This window comes from Sciurus carolinensis, chromosome 11 (genome assembly GCF_902686445.1).
Source record: "Sciurus carolinensis chromosome 11, mSciCar1.2, whole genome shotgun sequence".
In the NCBI taxonomy this organism is placed as follows: domain Eukaryota; kingdom Metazoa; phylum Chordata; class Mammalia; order Rodentia; family Sciuridae; genus Sciurus; species Sciurus carolinensis.
In genome coordinates, this window is record NC_062223.1 from 66789754 (window position 1) to 66807693 (window position 17940).

A 17940-nucleotide genomic window follows, 5' to 3' on the forward strand; every position below is an offset into this window, starting at 1 on the left:
GTGCACAGTCTCAGTATCTGGATGCCCTTTATTCCTCAGGGTGGAGCTGAAGAGAAAGGGTACTGGGTTCCAAGGAGGACAGATTCTGGCCTTATGCCTTACAACAACCTATAGCAGGTCCCTCCCTGCCTGCAGCTTCTGTGACAAAGCCTTTCTATACCTACAAGCCTTGAAAGGTGCAGATTCAAGGGGGAATGTTAGCACAGGTCACACTGTGACTCATGTCCTTCATCAGTGTCCCAATCCTCTACCCCACTGCCTCCCCTCCAGAGCCAGACCTTAAACTGCTAATGGCTTGGCAAGTTTTCTTTTCAGTGGAAATTGACATTTTTAGATATTTCATCATGACTTATTAAAAGTTATTGGTTAACCTCATCATCTCATAAAGAATTCCTGAAAGATCCTAAGCCGATAACCAGGAAATGCCCTCAACAATGGCAACCAAGACTACTAATTAAGCAATGAATAACACAGTGTTGATGGAGAGAGAGAATTCAGAACAGCACTGTCAGATACACAACACAAGCCACATATGCATGTTTTTAAAGGGGAAAAAATTTGGATGAAATTTTTATTTTTACTGGAAAACTTAACCCAATATTTCTAAGTATCATTTCAATGAGTAATCAAGAAATTATTAATGAAATGTTTTGTATTCTTTGTTTCTAAGTCAGTCCTTAAGATCCAGTGTGTGTAACTCCCTAGAGTTAGCACAGACCCCAGAGCTATGGGAATCTGTTCCGCACGACCACCCACACTCCAGACACCAGTTGCAAATCCCAAGAGTTTCTTGGAGTTCAGACCAACCAGCTATGAATTTGGAGGTTCCCCAATATCCTCCTTCAATAATTTGCCACAGCAAGACACAGAACTCAGGAAAACACTACTTATATTTGCCAGTTTATTACAAGGTACATATAACTCACGAACAGCTTAATGGAAGAAATGCACAGAGCAAGATGTACACCTGGTGGCCATCAACTCAGTTCCTCTCTGTCCCCTGAAGCTGGAGAGGCTAAAAGCTCCTACCTCTATTCACTTGTTCTGTCTTTCCGGAGACGGGCTCCCCCTCCCAAAGCTATCTGGGGCCCTACCCCGAGCCATCTTATAGCATGAACTCAGGTGTGGTTGAAAAGGACACTTTTTAAATAACAAGACACTCCTGTCACTCAGGAAGTTCCAAGAGTCTTAGCAACTGTGCACAAGGAGCCCAGGACAAAAACCAATTTTTTTTTTTTTACTATTCCTCATATTTTTATAGCAACATATACTGTACCACATATCTCAGTGCAGCCTTATTTCCATTGCTACATGCTAGACAACAGATCGAGGGCGAGCAGTCTGCTCCCAGCAGAGCCTGTAGTGGGAGGAGCTGGGAAACAAGAGGCCTGGGTTCCAGTGCTGACTCTTACATTTCACTCTGTGACCTCCAGTAGTCCCTTCATTCTGCTGGGCTTTGACATATGAAATGAAAGACCCAGGGGCTGGGGGTGTAGCTCAGTGGCAGAGCACATGCGGTCCTATGTTCAGTCCCCAACATGCGCGCACACAACAAAAACAAAGGACCCAGATCTGTCACGTTGTGATTCCAAATGTTTACTTTGACAAGGACTCAGGTTCCAAACTGAGATTTAAAAGATTTGCGGGGGAAAAAAAATAAATTGATGCTTCTCAAATGGTAATGCCCATATAAATCATCTTGTTAAAATGAAGATTCCAGGGCCTGGAGGTAGCAGAGCATGCGCGTAAGCATGCACAAGGCCCTGGGTTCAACCCACAGCAACAACAACAGCAAATTATCTAATTAAGTCTAGGGTGAGACTTGACCTTCCATAGTTCTAACAAGCTCCTGTGTGATGCTTTTGCTGGTCCCAAGAGCACACAGGTAGTAACAGATGTGTTACTCTGAGAAGCAGGTGCCAATGAGAAGGAAATCAGGGGAAGGGAAATCAGATCACAATGCAGATGTGAACCTTGGTCATCTTCCATGGATACAGACCTATTCTGGGCATTCATTGCCTTTTCTGACCAGAGCCTCTGTCAGCACTATGTGCTAGGGACCTACAGAATGCATGATCCAAAGCATAGAATTCCACTCAACTAAGGATCCTATAATAGTCCATAAGAACTAGGATTTAGAGCTGCCACCAGGGCACTTGGGATTCTTTGTGTTCATAGACCAACAGACATGAAGAGGAGTCACGGAAAGTACCAGGAGTAATTGACCTTGATGAACTGCTGGCCCTTCCAGGATGGAAAGAGCCCGAGGCAGTTGACTTGCCCCTAAGCGGTAGGTTGACTTCCTTAAGGAGCGAAGCCACACCGGGGGTCAGCATCAGCCTCTCTTGCCGAACACTGGACATTCTAAGGCAGGAGTATCCAGGTTTGCTTGGTGTGGCCCTTGCAGGGAGCTCCTGTTAGCCCAGGTTTGGTTTCTGCCACTCCATAGGAGAGCCGTCGTACTGGTTCCCACTTAGCCATTGACAAGGGCTGGGTACTGTCAGCTGTGCAAGTCATTTCCCATCCCCTGCCTCTTCTGTGTCGGGTGCTTTCCGGTGAGGATTAATGTGGTACAAAACCACACAGCGTGCTTTCTCCCACACGCCCACGACAGCCACAGGCCTGCGATAGCCACATGCCTCTGCCACACCGCTGCTCATCCCCAGTCCTCCAGTCCCCTGACCAAAGAACCAGGCAATGTGTGTACTTACTGCCTGGACCACTTCTTCTTGTACACAAAGCAGACAGCCAAGCACTCTGCTCACGTCTCTACCCATCGGGGAGAATTTCCTTTCCCTTTGTACCTCTTGTCAGGGAGCCACTGTCCGTCTTCACCTGGTTCCCATGCACACACTCAACCCACCCATAAACCAGGCTCAGCCTTTTTCCTCCTCTCAGTTGGTTCCACAGAACCTGCCATGTGTCTGTAGGTACAAGGGCTGTAAGGACAGGCCCTGACCCCCTCCTCTGACCCTGCAAACTCAGTCCCAGATGCAGTCCGTCTGTCTCATGATGGACTCTGCCAGGCCCCCCTGACTTTACAACCTGTGCCCCTGACAGAACCCGGCTGATAATGAGCAGTTTTGGACTTCCCGCTTGGTATTCCACAGACAGGTGTTCTGTCACCACCAGAGCCTCATAACATGCCAGAGACTGTTTCTCAGAAGGTGTATAGTCGCCCAGGCATGGTGGCACATGCTGTAATCACAGCAGCTGGGAGGCTGAGGCAGGAGGATCATGAGTTCAAAGCCAGCCTCAGGAACTTAGTGAGGCCCTAAGAAACTTAGTGAGACTCTGTCTCAAAACAAAAAACGGTGGGATGTGGCTAAGTGGTTAAGCACCCCGGGGTTCAATCCCTGCTACAAAAAAAAAAAAAAAAAAAAAAATGTATGTAGTCCTCTGCTGCTGATGGTACAGCCTTGCTACAGGACCCCAAAGGCCTATGTTGTGATTGTGTTGAGACTCTCCATGAGCTTTCTGCTGCATCTTTCCCCTTTGTCATACTGACATCTCCAACACCATAGAGTCTGCCAAAGCATGACCAATGGTGGGGCTGCTCTCACTGCACTTAGGCTTCCTCAGAGCCTTTCCTGGCATGGGACCCAGCTTTCCCTGCCATCCGGATTGACATGTTGCCTCTGGCCCCAAAGGAGGTCTGCAGACACCATGCTTTCTTCACTGTGACAAGAGATGCAAGACACAGTGATTTCTTTTACTCAGGAGGGGGTACCCCAGCATACTCCTGACCCCTGCACCCCTTAAAAACTTCATCGCAGAGGCAGCTCTTTGAATCTTCAAGCTTTTGCATAACACGGTGAATCAATGTGATGTTGTGTCCTCACCTCGGGATGGCATTATAACAGGGACAAGAGAGTTAGCATAGCCTGAGGCAAAACTTCTAAGGAACACTGTTGTCCATCCCAAGTGAATGTGAGCTGTTTCTGATCCTCTTTTCTAACTGGAATAGGGAAGAACACATTTGCCACATGGCTGCATCCACAAACCCAAAGCCTGATTCAGCTCCACCACCAATTCCGCCTCACACACGGCAGCTGCAGGCAGCCCTCCTGCGTGGGTAAGCCTGAGGTGCTCTGCAGTCTCTCTCCAGGGTCCATCCTTTTTCTGCAGGGGTCACACTGGTGAATTAAATAGAGGCCCGGTAAGGACCCCCACCCCTTCATCCTTTCAATTGTTCATGATGAAACTAATCTCCGCCACACTCCCTGGGATGAGATATCGTTATTTTTATCTACTCTAAAATGTGGCAAGAGCCACAGGGTGAAGGAGTAGGGAGAAGGCAGTTTCAGAAGTACCCACTTGGAGGCTGGGGTTGTGGCTCAGTGGTAGAGCACTTGCCTAGATCAGCACCACATAAAAATAAATAAAGGTATTGTGTCCATCTAGAACTAAAAAATATATTTTTTAAAAAAGTACCCCTGTGGTCTCTCTATAAGAGCTCTTACCCAATAGCTCAAAGATTACTCCCCTGTCAGAGCATCAATTCCAATTAAATGCCTGGGTGCAGGGAATTACTACTGGGTGGGTGCTTTCGTGGACCCCGTGAGCCTGCAACGAGCCAGGCTTCCGCCAGGGTTCTGCTTATTACCTGGCCCGTGGAAGCCCCCCGTTGGCCAGCCTTCCATTACTATAACAAATATCCAAGATAAACAACTCCAGAGAAGTTTGATTTTAGCTCAGCTTCAGAGATTTTGCTCCCTGTTCAATTGGTCCCATTGTTTTGGGAGAGGCAGGAGTGTGTGTGGGAGAGCAAAACCATTCGCCTCTTGGCTGGAAGGGAAAGAGGATGAGGCGGGAGCCAGGGTGCTGCTCCCCACCTCAAGATCATGCCCCAAATGACCTTAATGCAGGGACCTGTGGGGGACACCCCAAATCCAATCTGTAGCATCCCCTCTGAGGGACAGACCGTGATCACACTTTTAGCTCCAGGTATTCCTGTCAACTCAAACTCTACATCTACTAAAACTTCAATGATTCCCCCTTTTCTAGTGAACAATCAAGCAACTCAATTGGCCACATGCCCTTTTTGGGGGCGGGGGACCTGAAGGAATCATCATGGTATATACCTGCGGCCTCTTCAGGTGGTGGCTCTTTCTCTGGAAATGAGCTTAGGTCTGGGAGCTGAGCCAGGGACCGCAGCTTTCCAATGTCTCTGCCTCCTGCTCCTCCATTTCTGCCTTTGTTCTTGTACCAGAGCCTTCGTGGATACTGGTCTAGCTTGCCTTTTGGGGCTCTGCACCCCATTAACCATGTCCACACTTTGTATGGGCCAAGCCCGGTCCTTCCCCCCAGTAATGGCTGGCCTCACCTAATATACCTGTTCCAGCAGGTGTTCTTGCCCGCCAGGTGCAAGTGTTCCACCCTGAGCTACAGCCACGCCCCAGCCCACCATCGTTACTGCTTTGCAGCGCTGGTGAGGGAGCCCAGGGCTCAAGCATGCAAGGCGAGGACTCAAGCTCTGGGCTACACCCCCAGCCCTCCTCAGCTTTTTTGCTTTGTTCTCTACACCTGCCAGGGGGACTCAGGTATTTCCACTGAGTGCTGAGTGCTGGCTACCACCTGTGCCAAATTTCTAAGAGACGCTCCTACAGAGAAGGCTCCATCCGGCTAGGGTGCTAACTCTTATCTCCAGAAAGTGACCTCCTTCCATGGCTTGTTGCCTATCCAGGGCACATCCCTGCCCTTAACCAAGCACTCCCCAATCCAGGCCCAGGAGTACTCACTCCCCTGGCTCCTGCCAGCGTATCTGGTATTTAACTCTCACTATTCTCTCACAGTATAATCTGTTTCCATTTTTTTTTAAATCAGGCTCAACATATCCCAAATTATTCTGGAATTCAATCCTAATTAGTGTCTTTGGCAGCCCAAAGAGGAAGTGGGGGCAGCCCTGCGAGGGAGGCCGAGGCCTCAGCAGCCCTCTCAGCACAACACAGGTGGTGGCTCTTACTAGGAGAGGGGCCACCCTGTGGCTCAGAGGGTCAGGGAGTCTGCTGTGCTACATCCTTACCTCCCGTTTCGGAATTCCAGATCTTCCCCACCCATCCCAGTCCCCGGCTGAGCACTCCTCTGTGGCTCTGCAGCACCACCATCTTCTCACACAAGAAGCAGACACCAAGGTGGGATTAGGGGTGCAAATGATTCCTAAGAAATGCCTGCGAGGCACAACAGGCAGAGAGGGCTCTCAGACGGTGATGTAAGTGTGAGCCCTGCGAGGCTGGGGGAGGGAAGCAAGGTTGTGGGGAATCAGGTGACAGTAAGATTTAAGAAAGCAGCAAGACCATTGGGGAATCCCTGTGCCAAAGCTGCCTGGGCGGGGTGGGGGGTTCTGTATCTCTCAAGAATGGATGTGCCTTCGTCATTGTCAGGGAACAGTCCACAGGCCACAGTGCAAACAGCGACGGACATTGGAGCAGCAGGGCCATCAGGTGATGGTAGTCTGACATCTGAGCAGTACATTCCCAGAGCCACCTCCCAGGGTCTAGGGATCAATCTCTTGTAGAGTTGTAGACCCCAAGGAACAAAAACGTTAGCACTTTCTACCCGTGTCAGTATATACTGAAACTCCAGCTCTGTCACAGCTGTCTGGCCTTGGATGGTTCCTAACTTCTCTGAGCCTCATCTTCTTCATCTATAAATTTCTTCATCTATAAATAAAAAACTAAAAAGATATACAGATGGTCCCACCTTAATCATGGCTAATGTAAGTTTTTTTTTTAACTTTATCACGGCATGAGAACAATATGAATCCAGTAGAAATTGCACTTCAGATTTTAAATTTTGACCTTTTCCCAGACTTGTGACATGTGAGCTGTCAGCACTCAATCCTAGAGCTCAAGTGTAGGATGGAACCTACTGTGAATGAGCTGATCAGCTGAAGTCACACCGTGTCCCCTTCCCAGTCATTTACCTGCCCACCAGTCATTCAGTCAGCACACCTATTCATGCTTGCTCTGTGCTGCTTCCTCTTCTGGATATTTCTTTTCCCAGGCTGGTGATACCAGGTCACTTACCAGATATATGAAGGGCTCTGGAAGAGGCTGGAGACTACCTTGAGTCCACCCTCTCTGCAAGGGCTGGCGGCAGCAGGGGCTCAGCTGTCAGTCAGCCTCTCCATCTTGAAGGGTCTACAGCATCTTGTTTACTAAGCTGGGATGGTGAGTGGGTTAGGGGTCTTAAATGCATCTTCGGCTTACCATGTTGTCAACTTACGATCAAGAGAAATCCCCATGAGTCCGGGAGCATCTCTAGATGAAAGCACCCAGCACAAAACAGATTCTCAACGCGTCGGTTGAGTGGGATTCCTCAACAGCTGTGCAGAAAACGCCTACAGCTCGCAGGGCACTGACTGCTCCTCAGGAATCTCTAGATGAGTAAAACACAGTTGAGGTCCCCAAGAAGAGCAGCCTAGAGACAGGCCATTGGTGGCAGCTGGCCTTGAGCCAAGAATGAGGTGACTTCCAGACACTGGAAAAGACAAGAAGACAGATTCTCAACAGCCCCAGGAATGAACACAGTCCTGCTCCCCCAGAGAGACCTATTTTGGACTTCTGTTCTCCAGAACTGTATGGTAATAAATGTGGGGAGGGGAGTGTTATCTTTGTTTGTTTTGGTACCAGGGATTGAACTCAGGTGCACTTAACCACTGAGCCACATCCCCAGCCCTTTTTATTATTTTTTAAAAGCATTTCTTTACATATTTATTTGTAGTTGTAGATGGACAGAATGCCTTCATTTCATTTGTTTATTTTTCTGGGGTGTTAAGGATGGAACCAAGTACCTAACACATGCTTAGCAAGTACTTTGCCACTGAGCTTTATTTTTTAATAAATAAATAAAACCCCAGCCCTTCATTTTTTTATTTTGAGACAGGGTCTAAGTTGCTTAATGGCCTTGCTACATTGCTGAGGCTGACCTTAAACTTGTACTCCTCCTGACTCAGCCTCCCAATTTGCTGGAATTACAAGCATGTGTCGCCACATCCGACCCCATAAATGTGTTGTTTAAAGGCACTAACTTTATAATAATCTGTTACAACAGTATCAACAAACTCAGACAGCATCATGCGGACCAGTCAGTGACACGCCATGAGCAGCACAGTGGGCACACGCCCAGGGTGAGGGAGCCGAGCTGGGGTGGCCTAGGGAGAGGTAAGAGCGAGGCAGGGGCAGAGGTGGCGTGGAAGGTGAGGGCTGCTGCGAGGCCCTGGGTGGAGGCACCCACAGACACACGGTCCTGCACACACAGCAACACAGACAGGGGCATGAGTGTCCAGGACACACCTTCTACACGTACACAGGCAGTCTTTTGGACACATGCCCACCCATACCTGGTTTGCACCTGATTTAATGAGCTCGCTTAACCCTAGCTGAGTTTAGCAAGTGGTAGTGGGGAGCGATGTGTTCCATGGCCCCGTCACTGGCCTGGACCTGCACAGGGGGACACTGGCAGCCTGGGCCTCACCAGTGGGAGGCAGCCGGAAATCATTTCCCTGCCCAGGGCCTCAGCCTCTTCCCTGCGGATTATGGGAAGGCATCTACTCTGAGTGAGCCACACTCAGAACCTGTTCATTGTTCACTCACTCAGCATACATTTATTAGTGCTTGTGCTGATGCCTGTTCTGGGCACCTGGACCCAAGTAAAAGTGGCAATCGACCACACCTGCAGGGCGTGGTGTCTACTGTGGCCAGAGCTGTGCCAGGTGTGCAGGCGGGGCCGCTGGGAGGAGCTCATCACCAGCCCTGGGGTCAGGGACACTTCCTGACCTGTGGCATTTATGCTGAGTGTTACAGGACAGGAGATGGCCGCATATGGGTGACATGGAGGAGGGAAGGAAAGGAGTTAAGCTGGATTGTGCTGTGCGTTTTAGAAAGACCCCCCTGACGAGGCTCATGCTGGGGAGCTGTAGTCATCATCAGGACTTGAAAAGGCATCAGGGCTGGGGTGGCATTTGCAGGATTTGGGGACTAGGTGATGGGGAAGAAGCGGAGGTGCAACTGAGGACTGTCTGGTTGATGCCCAGGGTGCCAGAGAATGCCCTGGCCTCAGAGTCAAGTAGGGGAAGAATGGGCAGGCAGGGAGTGACCAGCCCTGCTTCAGGGGCAGGCCACATGCATCCCGGGTGGGAGGAGCTGGATTTCCCAAAGGTTAAATGACCTTGTCTGAGGTCACACAGCAGTGCCTGATGGAACTGGGACTTGAACACAGGCTTGTCTGTATCCCCCTCCCCCCTCCCCTCAGCCACCCAGCCTTGGTGTGGAGACTAGAGTATAAGGGTCTGCGATCCCTCCTTCACATCCAGACTAGCCACGCCACTTGGAAGACCATTCAAAGCCTGGGGACAGGACCAGGACATAACGTCCCTCCTGTGGACATAGGGAGTTTGGGCCCTACAAAGAGAAGACGGAAGCCCCCCGCCCCCCATTGACTTAGCCCTCATGCCCCTGTCATGCTGTGGCCACCCACCTACAGCCAGAGCATCTCAGAGGTCCCTCCTACTCTGGAGGCAAGGACTCCTGGCTCCTTTTCAAGAGAAGCCCAGGCACAGCTGGGCCACAGCTGAGCCTTCCAGGAAATCCGAGCCTGGGCAAGAGGAACCAATTGTTCAGGACTCAGGATGAGGTTCTGTGCGATCCTGTGCGGACCTGGCCTGCTTCCTCATCCGAAGTAAGGCTAGGCTTATTTCTTCACAGCTCCTGCAGCTGCGACTGCGCCCCCTCTGCAGAACTTGGCCTGATCCAGGCCCAAGGGTTGAACAACAGATGCCTGGTCCCTGCGGACAGCCCCTGACTCCAGCCGCAGCAGATCCACCTCCTCATTCCCCACAGTCCCCAGAGGTTCGAGCTTCGGAGCAGCCCCAGCCAGAGGAATGTGAGCCATTCCCGGCATCTCCTCCCCTGCGGCCAGCCCAGAGAGGGGCTGGGGCCTCTGGGCCCTCCTGACAGGAAATTAGCTGGGCCTGGCCTTCCCCATTACCAGCTGCTCTGCTGACCCTGACCCCATGTTTTCTGAAACTTGATACTGCAGATTTCAGAGCCTCTTCTCCATTCCCCAGGAGGCCTGGCTGAGCTCTGCGTCTAGCAGGCCTCCGGCCCACATGCAGGTCTGCCTTCCTGCCGCAGAGAGGGCAGAGACTGGGGCCAGAGGGGGAGGCCTGGGACTCAGCCCAGCTGCGACCCTGAGCGGACCGACCCCTCCTATGGTCAGTCTCCCATCCCTGGGCAGCAAGGCAGACCCAGAGTAGCTGCAAGGTGGTGGATGAGTTGGAAGGGCACGAGGGGCCGTGGAGAGACCCCCCAAGAGGCTTGTGATGGTCTAGGGAAGCAATGGTGGTGGTTTGGACGAGGGTGGGATGGCAGACTGAGGATTCTACAGCCAATGTTTAGGGTTAAATTGAAGAGGAACTGCTGACAAGTCGGCTAAGGAGACTGAGGGACAGAGGTGTCAGACCTAGAATTATGAGCTACTCTGCCGGCTGGATGGCGACGCCTCTCACTGAGCTGAACAGAGGGAGACCAAGGCTGGGGTGAGGAGAGTGAAAGGCCACCAGTGAGGCAGTGGACGTGCAGTCACAGGCGCCTTTCAGATGCCCCAGTGCAGAAGTCAAGCATTTGGGGAGAGGAATGAGCAGGAGACCCACCTGAGGACAGGGACAGAACTGCCAAGAGGGAAAGCGTGGAGTAACAAGAGAGGACCCCACCTGTGCCTTGAGGCCACTAGTATCTGATGGCCCAGTGAATGGGGGAAGAACCTGGTGCAAAAGAGGAAGAGCAGAGCTGTAGCATGAACCAGAAGAATGCTTGCCATGTGGGGATTGGAGAAGAGTGCTCACAGAGCAAGGCAGGCTGGGAGATGGCTCAGCTGGTAGCATGCTTGCCTCGCATGCACAAGGCCCTGGGTTCAATCCCCAGTACCAACCAAAACAAGCAGCCTCTCGATCCCAGTGAGGCTCAGGTAGGAAGATCATAGGTTCTTGCCCAACCCCAGCGATTTTGTGAAACTCTGTCTCAAAAGAAAAAGTAGAGAGAGGAGGGGATGTGGCTCAGTGGTTAAGCAATTGGGTGCTACAGGGGAAAACTAAGAGAAAGACTAAAAAAACATGTACCATGTGGATGTGGTGCCCTGGTTCGGGGGTGCTGTTTGAGTGGAGAGAGTCACAGGGAAGCCAGGCTGCAGGCGTGCGAGAGGGAGGAGACAATGACCTGCATGTAGAAAACTAACTCTGGAGGGGGTTTCAGTGTGGACAGGAGAACTGGAGCAGCCCCGGACGGGTGTGGACTTGAGGAAAGGGGCTTTCATTTGTTTTTAAAGACCTGTGACACTTGAGCATATTCAAGTGCTGAGAAGGATCCTGCTGGGATGAGAGGCTGACAGTAACTGAGACAGCAGGGACGACAAATGCAAAGACATTTATAAGAACACAGGGGTGCATGCTAGGGTCACTCAGCAGGGCAGCGGATGAGCTAGAGAGAACACACAGGTCACTCCCAGGCGGGCAGGGGGAAACCCTGAGAGTCACCCCATCCCATTCTGGCCCTAGAGGCAAAACTTCCCTGGGCTGCTGAGGTTAGGGAAGGTAGGAGCAGCTTCCAGCAACTCAGAGGGCCATCAGTGAGGCCCAGTGGGCACAGGGCCTCAAAGGGAACATCTCCAACCCCACAAAGATGGCTCCTGGGCACAGGTCTGACTGTGGCCCTGCCTAATTCCTGTATATTCCCCACAACCAAGGCCCAGCACCCTCAGATGGCCACACACACATACCCTGCTGAGGGCAAGAGTTAAGAAATAGCTGGACAGACAATGGAGGGCCACAAGGCCCTAAAGAAGGGTACTATGTCTCTGGAGAAGAGCCCTGGGCCCTGGGCCTACTGCAGGCATGGGCCCATTGCCAATGACAGAAGCCCAGAGATCTGCTGGATAACATACCTGAGTCCAAAGGCCCCGGGGCTTTCCATTCCAACCTACCTACTCCATCCTACCTCTCCTGGAGTGGGATGATCCCAGCATCCCACGGGGCAGTGGTTCTCAGAGAATGACCCTAGACAAGGAATATGGTATTACCTGGAATCTTGTGAGAAATGCAGATTCTGTGGGGGCGGGATCCAAAGGTCTGTGCTAAACAAACCTTCCAGGTGACTCTGAGGCCCCACTTCCATAAGGGATCAAACCATCTACCCCTCCATTTGCTGTCTATTCATGAACCTAAAATTCATGTATCCATCCATCTAAAGAGTCGCCAGCTAACCGTCCATTGCTCAGTCCATTCTGAGTCAGTCCAGGAAGCTGTGACAGAATGCCACAGACTGTGAGGCTTATGGGCAACACAGGTCTATTCCTCACTGTTCTGGAGGATGGGAAGTCTAGGATCAAGGCCCTGGCATACTCTGGGAGACTCCCTTTTGGTCTGTTCGGGGTCAGCCACCAACCACCCACTTTAACATGTCCAGTCACCTGTGCGCATCTGTCTACTCCAATCAGCTGGCTCTTCAGCCTGAACACTCCTTCACTCCTACCACACACAGCTAGCATCTCTTCACTATTCTCACAACCACGCATACTAGAAAAGAATATGGATTGGATAACCCTTATCTAAAGTGCTTGAGACCAGAAGTGTTTCCGATTTCCAATTCTTTCAGATGTTGGAATATTTTCATGTGTCTAATGAGGAATCTTGGAGATGGACTCCAAGTCTAAACGTGAAATTCATTTATGTTTCATGTGCACCTTATAAACATAACCTGAGGGCTGGGGCTGGGCTCAGCGGTAGAGCGCTTGCCTCGCACATGTGAGGCTCTGGGTTCGATCCTAGCACCACATATAAAGAATATTTTATTTATAATCGACAACTAAAAAATTTTTTAAAAATAAATAAATAAACATAGCCTGAAGGGGATTTTAAAGAATATCGTTAGTGTGCCTGTGTCTTGACTTCAGCCATCACCTGAGGGCAGATGTGGAATTTCCACTAGTGGCACCACGTCAGTGCTCAAAAAACTACGGATTTCAGATTTTGGGGTTAGGGATCCTCTGCCTGTACCCACAACCCTGGCATCCCTTTCTGAGGTAGCTGGACAAGCAATTTCCTTCTGCATCAAACTTCAGGATTGTATCATGTATATTAAGTGATATGAGTTCTAATTCCCTGGACAACCCATTAGACCAGGGGCTGGTTCTCCACTAATGGCAACTGTGTGGTGTGTGTGTGTGTGTGTGTGTGTGTGTGTAGTCTTACATATATTATATGCCTGTAATATATACAATAGCTCATGTATAGTATATATAGACATATTACACAGATACAGCTCACTGCACACATGCACACCTATATCCTATATAACTTCAATAGCTGGACATAAACTGCCCTAAAGAAGCTGTCTATCGGATGGTGACAGACTTGACCAATCATGCACGTTCTCTTCCTTGAAGGGAATGAATATCAGGTATGCCGGAGAAGTTAGGGCACTTCAAGCACCAGCTGTATCCTGAACAACATAAGCTATTGTTCCAGTTGCCATTGAGCTGTTGTGTGCCCCATCTTGAGAGTAGGATTCAGGTGACCCTGGGGTTCAGGAGGACTGCCAGTTGCTCTTGCATCCCTGTGTTGAGCCCTAGTTATCCAAGAGGTATGTGAAGTGGCCTCTACCACAGGGCCGAGCTGAAGGTCATGCTGAGCGCACGGGATCTGGGTGCCTCTCTGCGCAAGAGCCTGGCGATGCTGGCCTGCTGCGGGCGAAGGAGACGCTGTCCAGCCACTTCCTCGGTCCTCATCCCTCGGGACCCATCAGCAGCTCCGGACACTATTCCCTCCCTCTCTCTGCACACTGGCCTCCTCCGCATCTCCTTTTCTACTCCACCCTCACTGCCCGCTCCTCCTGGGTCCCCTTTGGTGGTTATTCTTTCCCCAAACCCCTAACTCTGGATGGACAGGGGTCATTCCTCAAACCTCCTCTTCTCCATTTACACTCTCTCCTCAGTGACTTCATTCACTCACATGACTTTGAAATGGTCACTGAAATGGCAACAAGTTCCAAACTGTAACTCCACCTCAGCCCTCTTTCCTGAACCCTAGACTCACATCCAACTACCCTCAGCATCGCGCATCACCACCTGAACTCGATAAAATGGAGTTCCTGTCCCCGCACCTCTAACATTCCCAAAAGTTAAGACTTTCTCTTCTTCACAAATGGAAACTCCATCTTTACAGCTGCCCTGGCCAAAATCTTAAAGGTGTGCTCGCCTGAATTTTCCTTTCTCTCACACCAACATCCCATCCCCAGCAAATCAAAACCCTGGTTCTACCTTTAAAATCCACCCTAAACTCACCTAAGCCACTCACTGCCTGTCCTGGGATGCTACAGCCTCCTGGCCACTCTCCCCACTTCAGCCTTGTCCCCTTCAGTCCAGCAGCACAGCGGCCAGAGATCTCCTTTACAGAACACAAGGCCACGCTTCTCCCCTGGGGAATGTCCTCCAGTGCCTTCCCTCTTTCTCTGGGTCAAAGTCAAAGTCCTCACAACAGTTAGCAAGACTCTACACCATCAGCTTTCTGCCACCCTTCTTGTTCCAGCGGCATTAGCTGCCCCGGCCTCACAGATGCTGCTCAAATGTGCCAAGAGGCCCCACCTCAGGACCTTGGCACTTGCTCTTCCACAATCCCACAGTGCTGGGGACTCGAACCCGGGCCTCCAGCATGAGAGGCAGGCACTCTACGAGGTGGGCTATATGGCCTGCACTGGCACTTGCTCTTCCTACAGCATTCTCACCTCCCCACCCCACGTCTTCATGGCTCCCCCCGTCACTTTCTTCAGATCTCTGATGGAACGCTCCCCTGGTAGAGACGCCAGCTGAGCAGGCAACTCACGATCTCCATGCACCCCACTGTCCCCATGTTCTTCCTTCCAGGGCACTGGCCATCACCGCTCTCCCTGGGTCAAGCCCTGTTGGCTCCATAGGGCAGTGACTCTGTGCTGGTCACTGTATACTTTTTAGCACATAAGAGCTTTGCAGAGGTGCAAACAGGCACATTCATAAACACATGATACCCACCTGGGGAGGGCTGAGCAAGAATGGCTGAGAGGCCTGCTGCCATGTCACAGAGGCAGCTGGGCAGAGGACAGCAGCACAGAGGAGCCAGCAGAGGAAAGAACAGGTGTTGGGAGAACTTTCGGTCCTCCAGAGATGGATGAAGAGTGGTCATTCCTGATTTCCCAGTTCCCATCTCCCCTGAGGCCTGAATGTCAATGATATCTACAAGGTGGTCCCTGTATTCCCACCAGCATCCCTCCCCTTCCCTGAAGATATTTGGTTCTTTCGTTCTTTGTAACAAAAATAACCTTGACCTGACTGGCATTCTTCCAACCATCCATCCACCAACCCCTCATCCCCTCCATCTACCCTCCCTTTACCCATACCTCTAATTGTCTGTGAATCCAAAAGCCCACTAGTCCATTCAGCCCTATAAGCCTCCATCATCCTAGAATCCACCTGTCACCATGGATCCATGTGACCAACTATCCATCCCCATGTCAGCCTTTTAGAACACCCAGGTAGAGTGGAGCCAGCTTAGATGGGTCTTGAGGGCCAGTCTGAGGCAATCGGATCTGCTTCCTAAGCAGCTGGAGAGCTTCAGGAAGACTTTTGAACAGAAAACTTGTAGTCAGACCTGTATCTTAGAACGATGACGCCACAGCTGTCTGCAGGATAGATTAGTGGGGGCAGGTCGAAAAGTGGGAAGACCAGTTGGGGTAATACTGCAATAGTCCAGATGAACCAGAGCAGAGGTACAGGGCTTATGAAGATTTAAAAGGAGAGACAGAGCAGCCCTGGGATCAAGCCCAGGCTGGAAGGCAGGCCCTGCCCAAATGAAGGAGTCTAGCAGGGGGCTTCTGTTCTGCAATCGGGCACGTCAGCTCAAGCAGTTTGCCCCAGCTCTCAGGTGGCACTGTGCCTCCTGCACATCAGCCCAGGGCAGGGAGTTCCTGGGAAACCCGACCCAGAACCAGTGCTCTCTGGGCCCATCTGCAGAGCCCTCTGTCCTACAGTTTAAGTCCCTAAGCAAGTGACAACTCTAAATACACAGTCCCCCACCAACTCCAGTCTCATAGCTCAGCCCTGGCTACAGAAAGCTGGGGCCTCTTCTCTGTGAATTTCCTGCAACTCCTCAGAGGCTGGGCCTCAGGCCCAGTGAAGTCACAGTCTGGGACACAGTCCTGGCTCCCTGCCCGCCCACGGAGGCTATATTTGGAGCAAGACAACTCCCTACAGAGACAGGGCTTGGGACCCACCCTGCAGAGCCGCCTGACCAATTTTGCCAAGTATCCAAGCAGCCAGGCTGTCACTTGTATTGCCACTTGTTTGTCTGTTTGTACACTCAATTATTCAATCCACAAGTATACACTGACCCCTAGTATGATGTGGCATACACTAGGATTCGCTGGGCCCACATCCATACGAGTACTTGTGGGTATCTGCATCTAAACAGGGAAGGCAGGACACACTCTCAGTGCCCTCCCCCAGGGTTGTTTGGTTTGGTGACTCAGAGTCAGGTGCACAGGCGTCTGCAGTACCTGTGCGCACGTGTGCACAGGCACGCGCTCTCTGAGCAGGAAGTGGTGACTCAGCTTCACACTGGCATCCCTGGGCACCTGTGTGGATGGGCCTGTGTGTGCAGGAACAGAGGCTCCCGCTCCCCAGGGGGTGGGGAAGTGGCTGTGACTCAGCTGCACATGGCAACCAGTAGCCCACTGGCCTGGCTCACTTGCCAAAACAAACAGTCAATATTGGGTGGGTGCAAATACTCTGTCACAGAGTATGAGTGTCGAAACTCCTGAGCCCGGTGACCTCAGGTGAGCAGGAGAGATTTAGCTGTCTAGAACCAATAGCAGTTGCTTCCAGGGTCCTCTGCCACAGCCCCTCCACCACAGGAAAAGGGGTTCCATGTTGCCACCCCCAACCTCTTTGGTCTGGCCTCCTGGAGACTCAGAAACCACCTTCTGTCCTGGCTCCACCATTACCCTGGAGTACAAGTGCCAGGGTCACACACTTCTGGAACTAGGCTCAGGAGTTCAGAATTGTGGCCTTTGAGCTGCCAGCCCAACCCCATCTCTGCCATACCCCAAACCTCTCTGTTACACTCGTCACAATAACATTGTTCTTAATGATCCAGAAACATTTCAGTGCTCTGGGGCTCCAGACCCAACCGTCTCCGCAGGCCTTTGCCCCATCTTCACCTCTGTTCCATCTCTCCCTGGCTGTCTCTGTCCTTATCTGTCCTGTGTCTATCTTTGTCTCTTCTCCCAGTCAGGCTGTCTGCAGCAGAGGCTTCCCAAGAGTCGAGGTGCTGACAGAGTGGGGGTGTGGAGAGGACACTCCGTGTCCCTTCTTGAGTCTTATCAAGAAAACTGAAGCCACTGCTGGGGGCTCAAGCTGGAATTTCGCCCTAGATGACCTCGCTGGTTTGCTGGGGCCTCCTCAGAGACAACCGGGGTCAAAGGAGTCAGGAAACAGGCCCCTGCTTTCTGGCTGTTCCTCCCTCCCTCGCCCTCCCCCCAACCACTGCAGCCGCCACCCCTGGAGAGGAGAGGCCGTCCCAATCCCGGGTACTCACAGGGAAAAGGACAAAGGCGGTGGGACCTGGAGTCATGAATGACAGGGCCTCCTCGAGTTTCCAAGGGAAATCCCTAGGGGCTGGAGGGACAGGGTGGCCACCCGATCCTGCCTGAATGACTCCCCCACATCCATTCCTTAGGCCCCGTGGGAGTGGTGGGGAGGTCCCAGGGCCCGCACTACCTGCGTCCCTTTGAGCAACTTCCTGGCTCCCTGAGCCTCATTTTCAGTATCGGTAAAATAGGAAAACAGCGCCAATTCTCTGGGTCGCAAAGATAAAATGACAAGTCAGGTTGGCTCCCAGCAGGCGCTCGGTGCCTG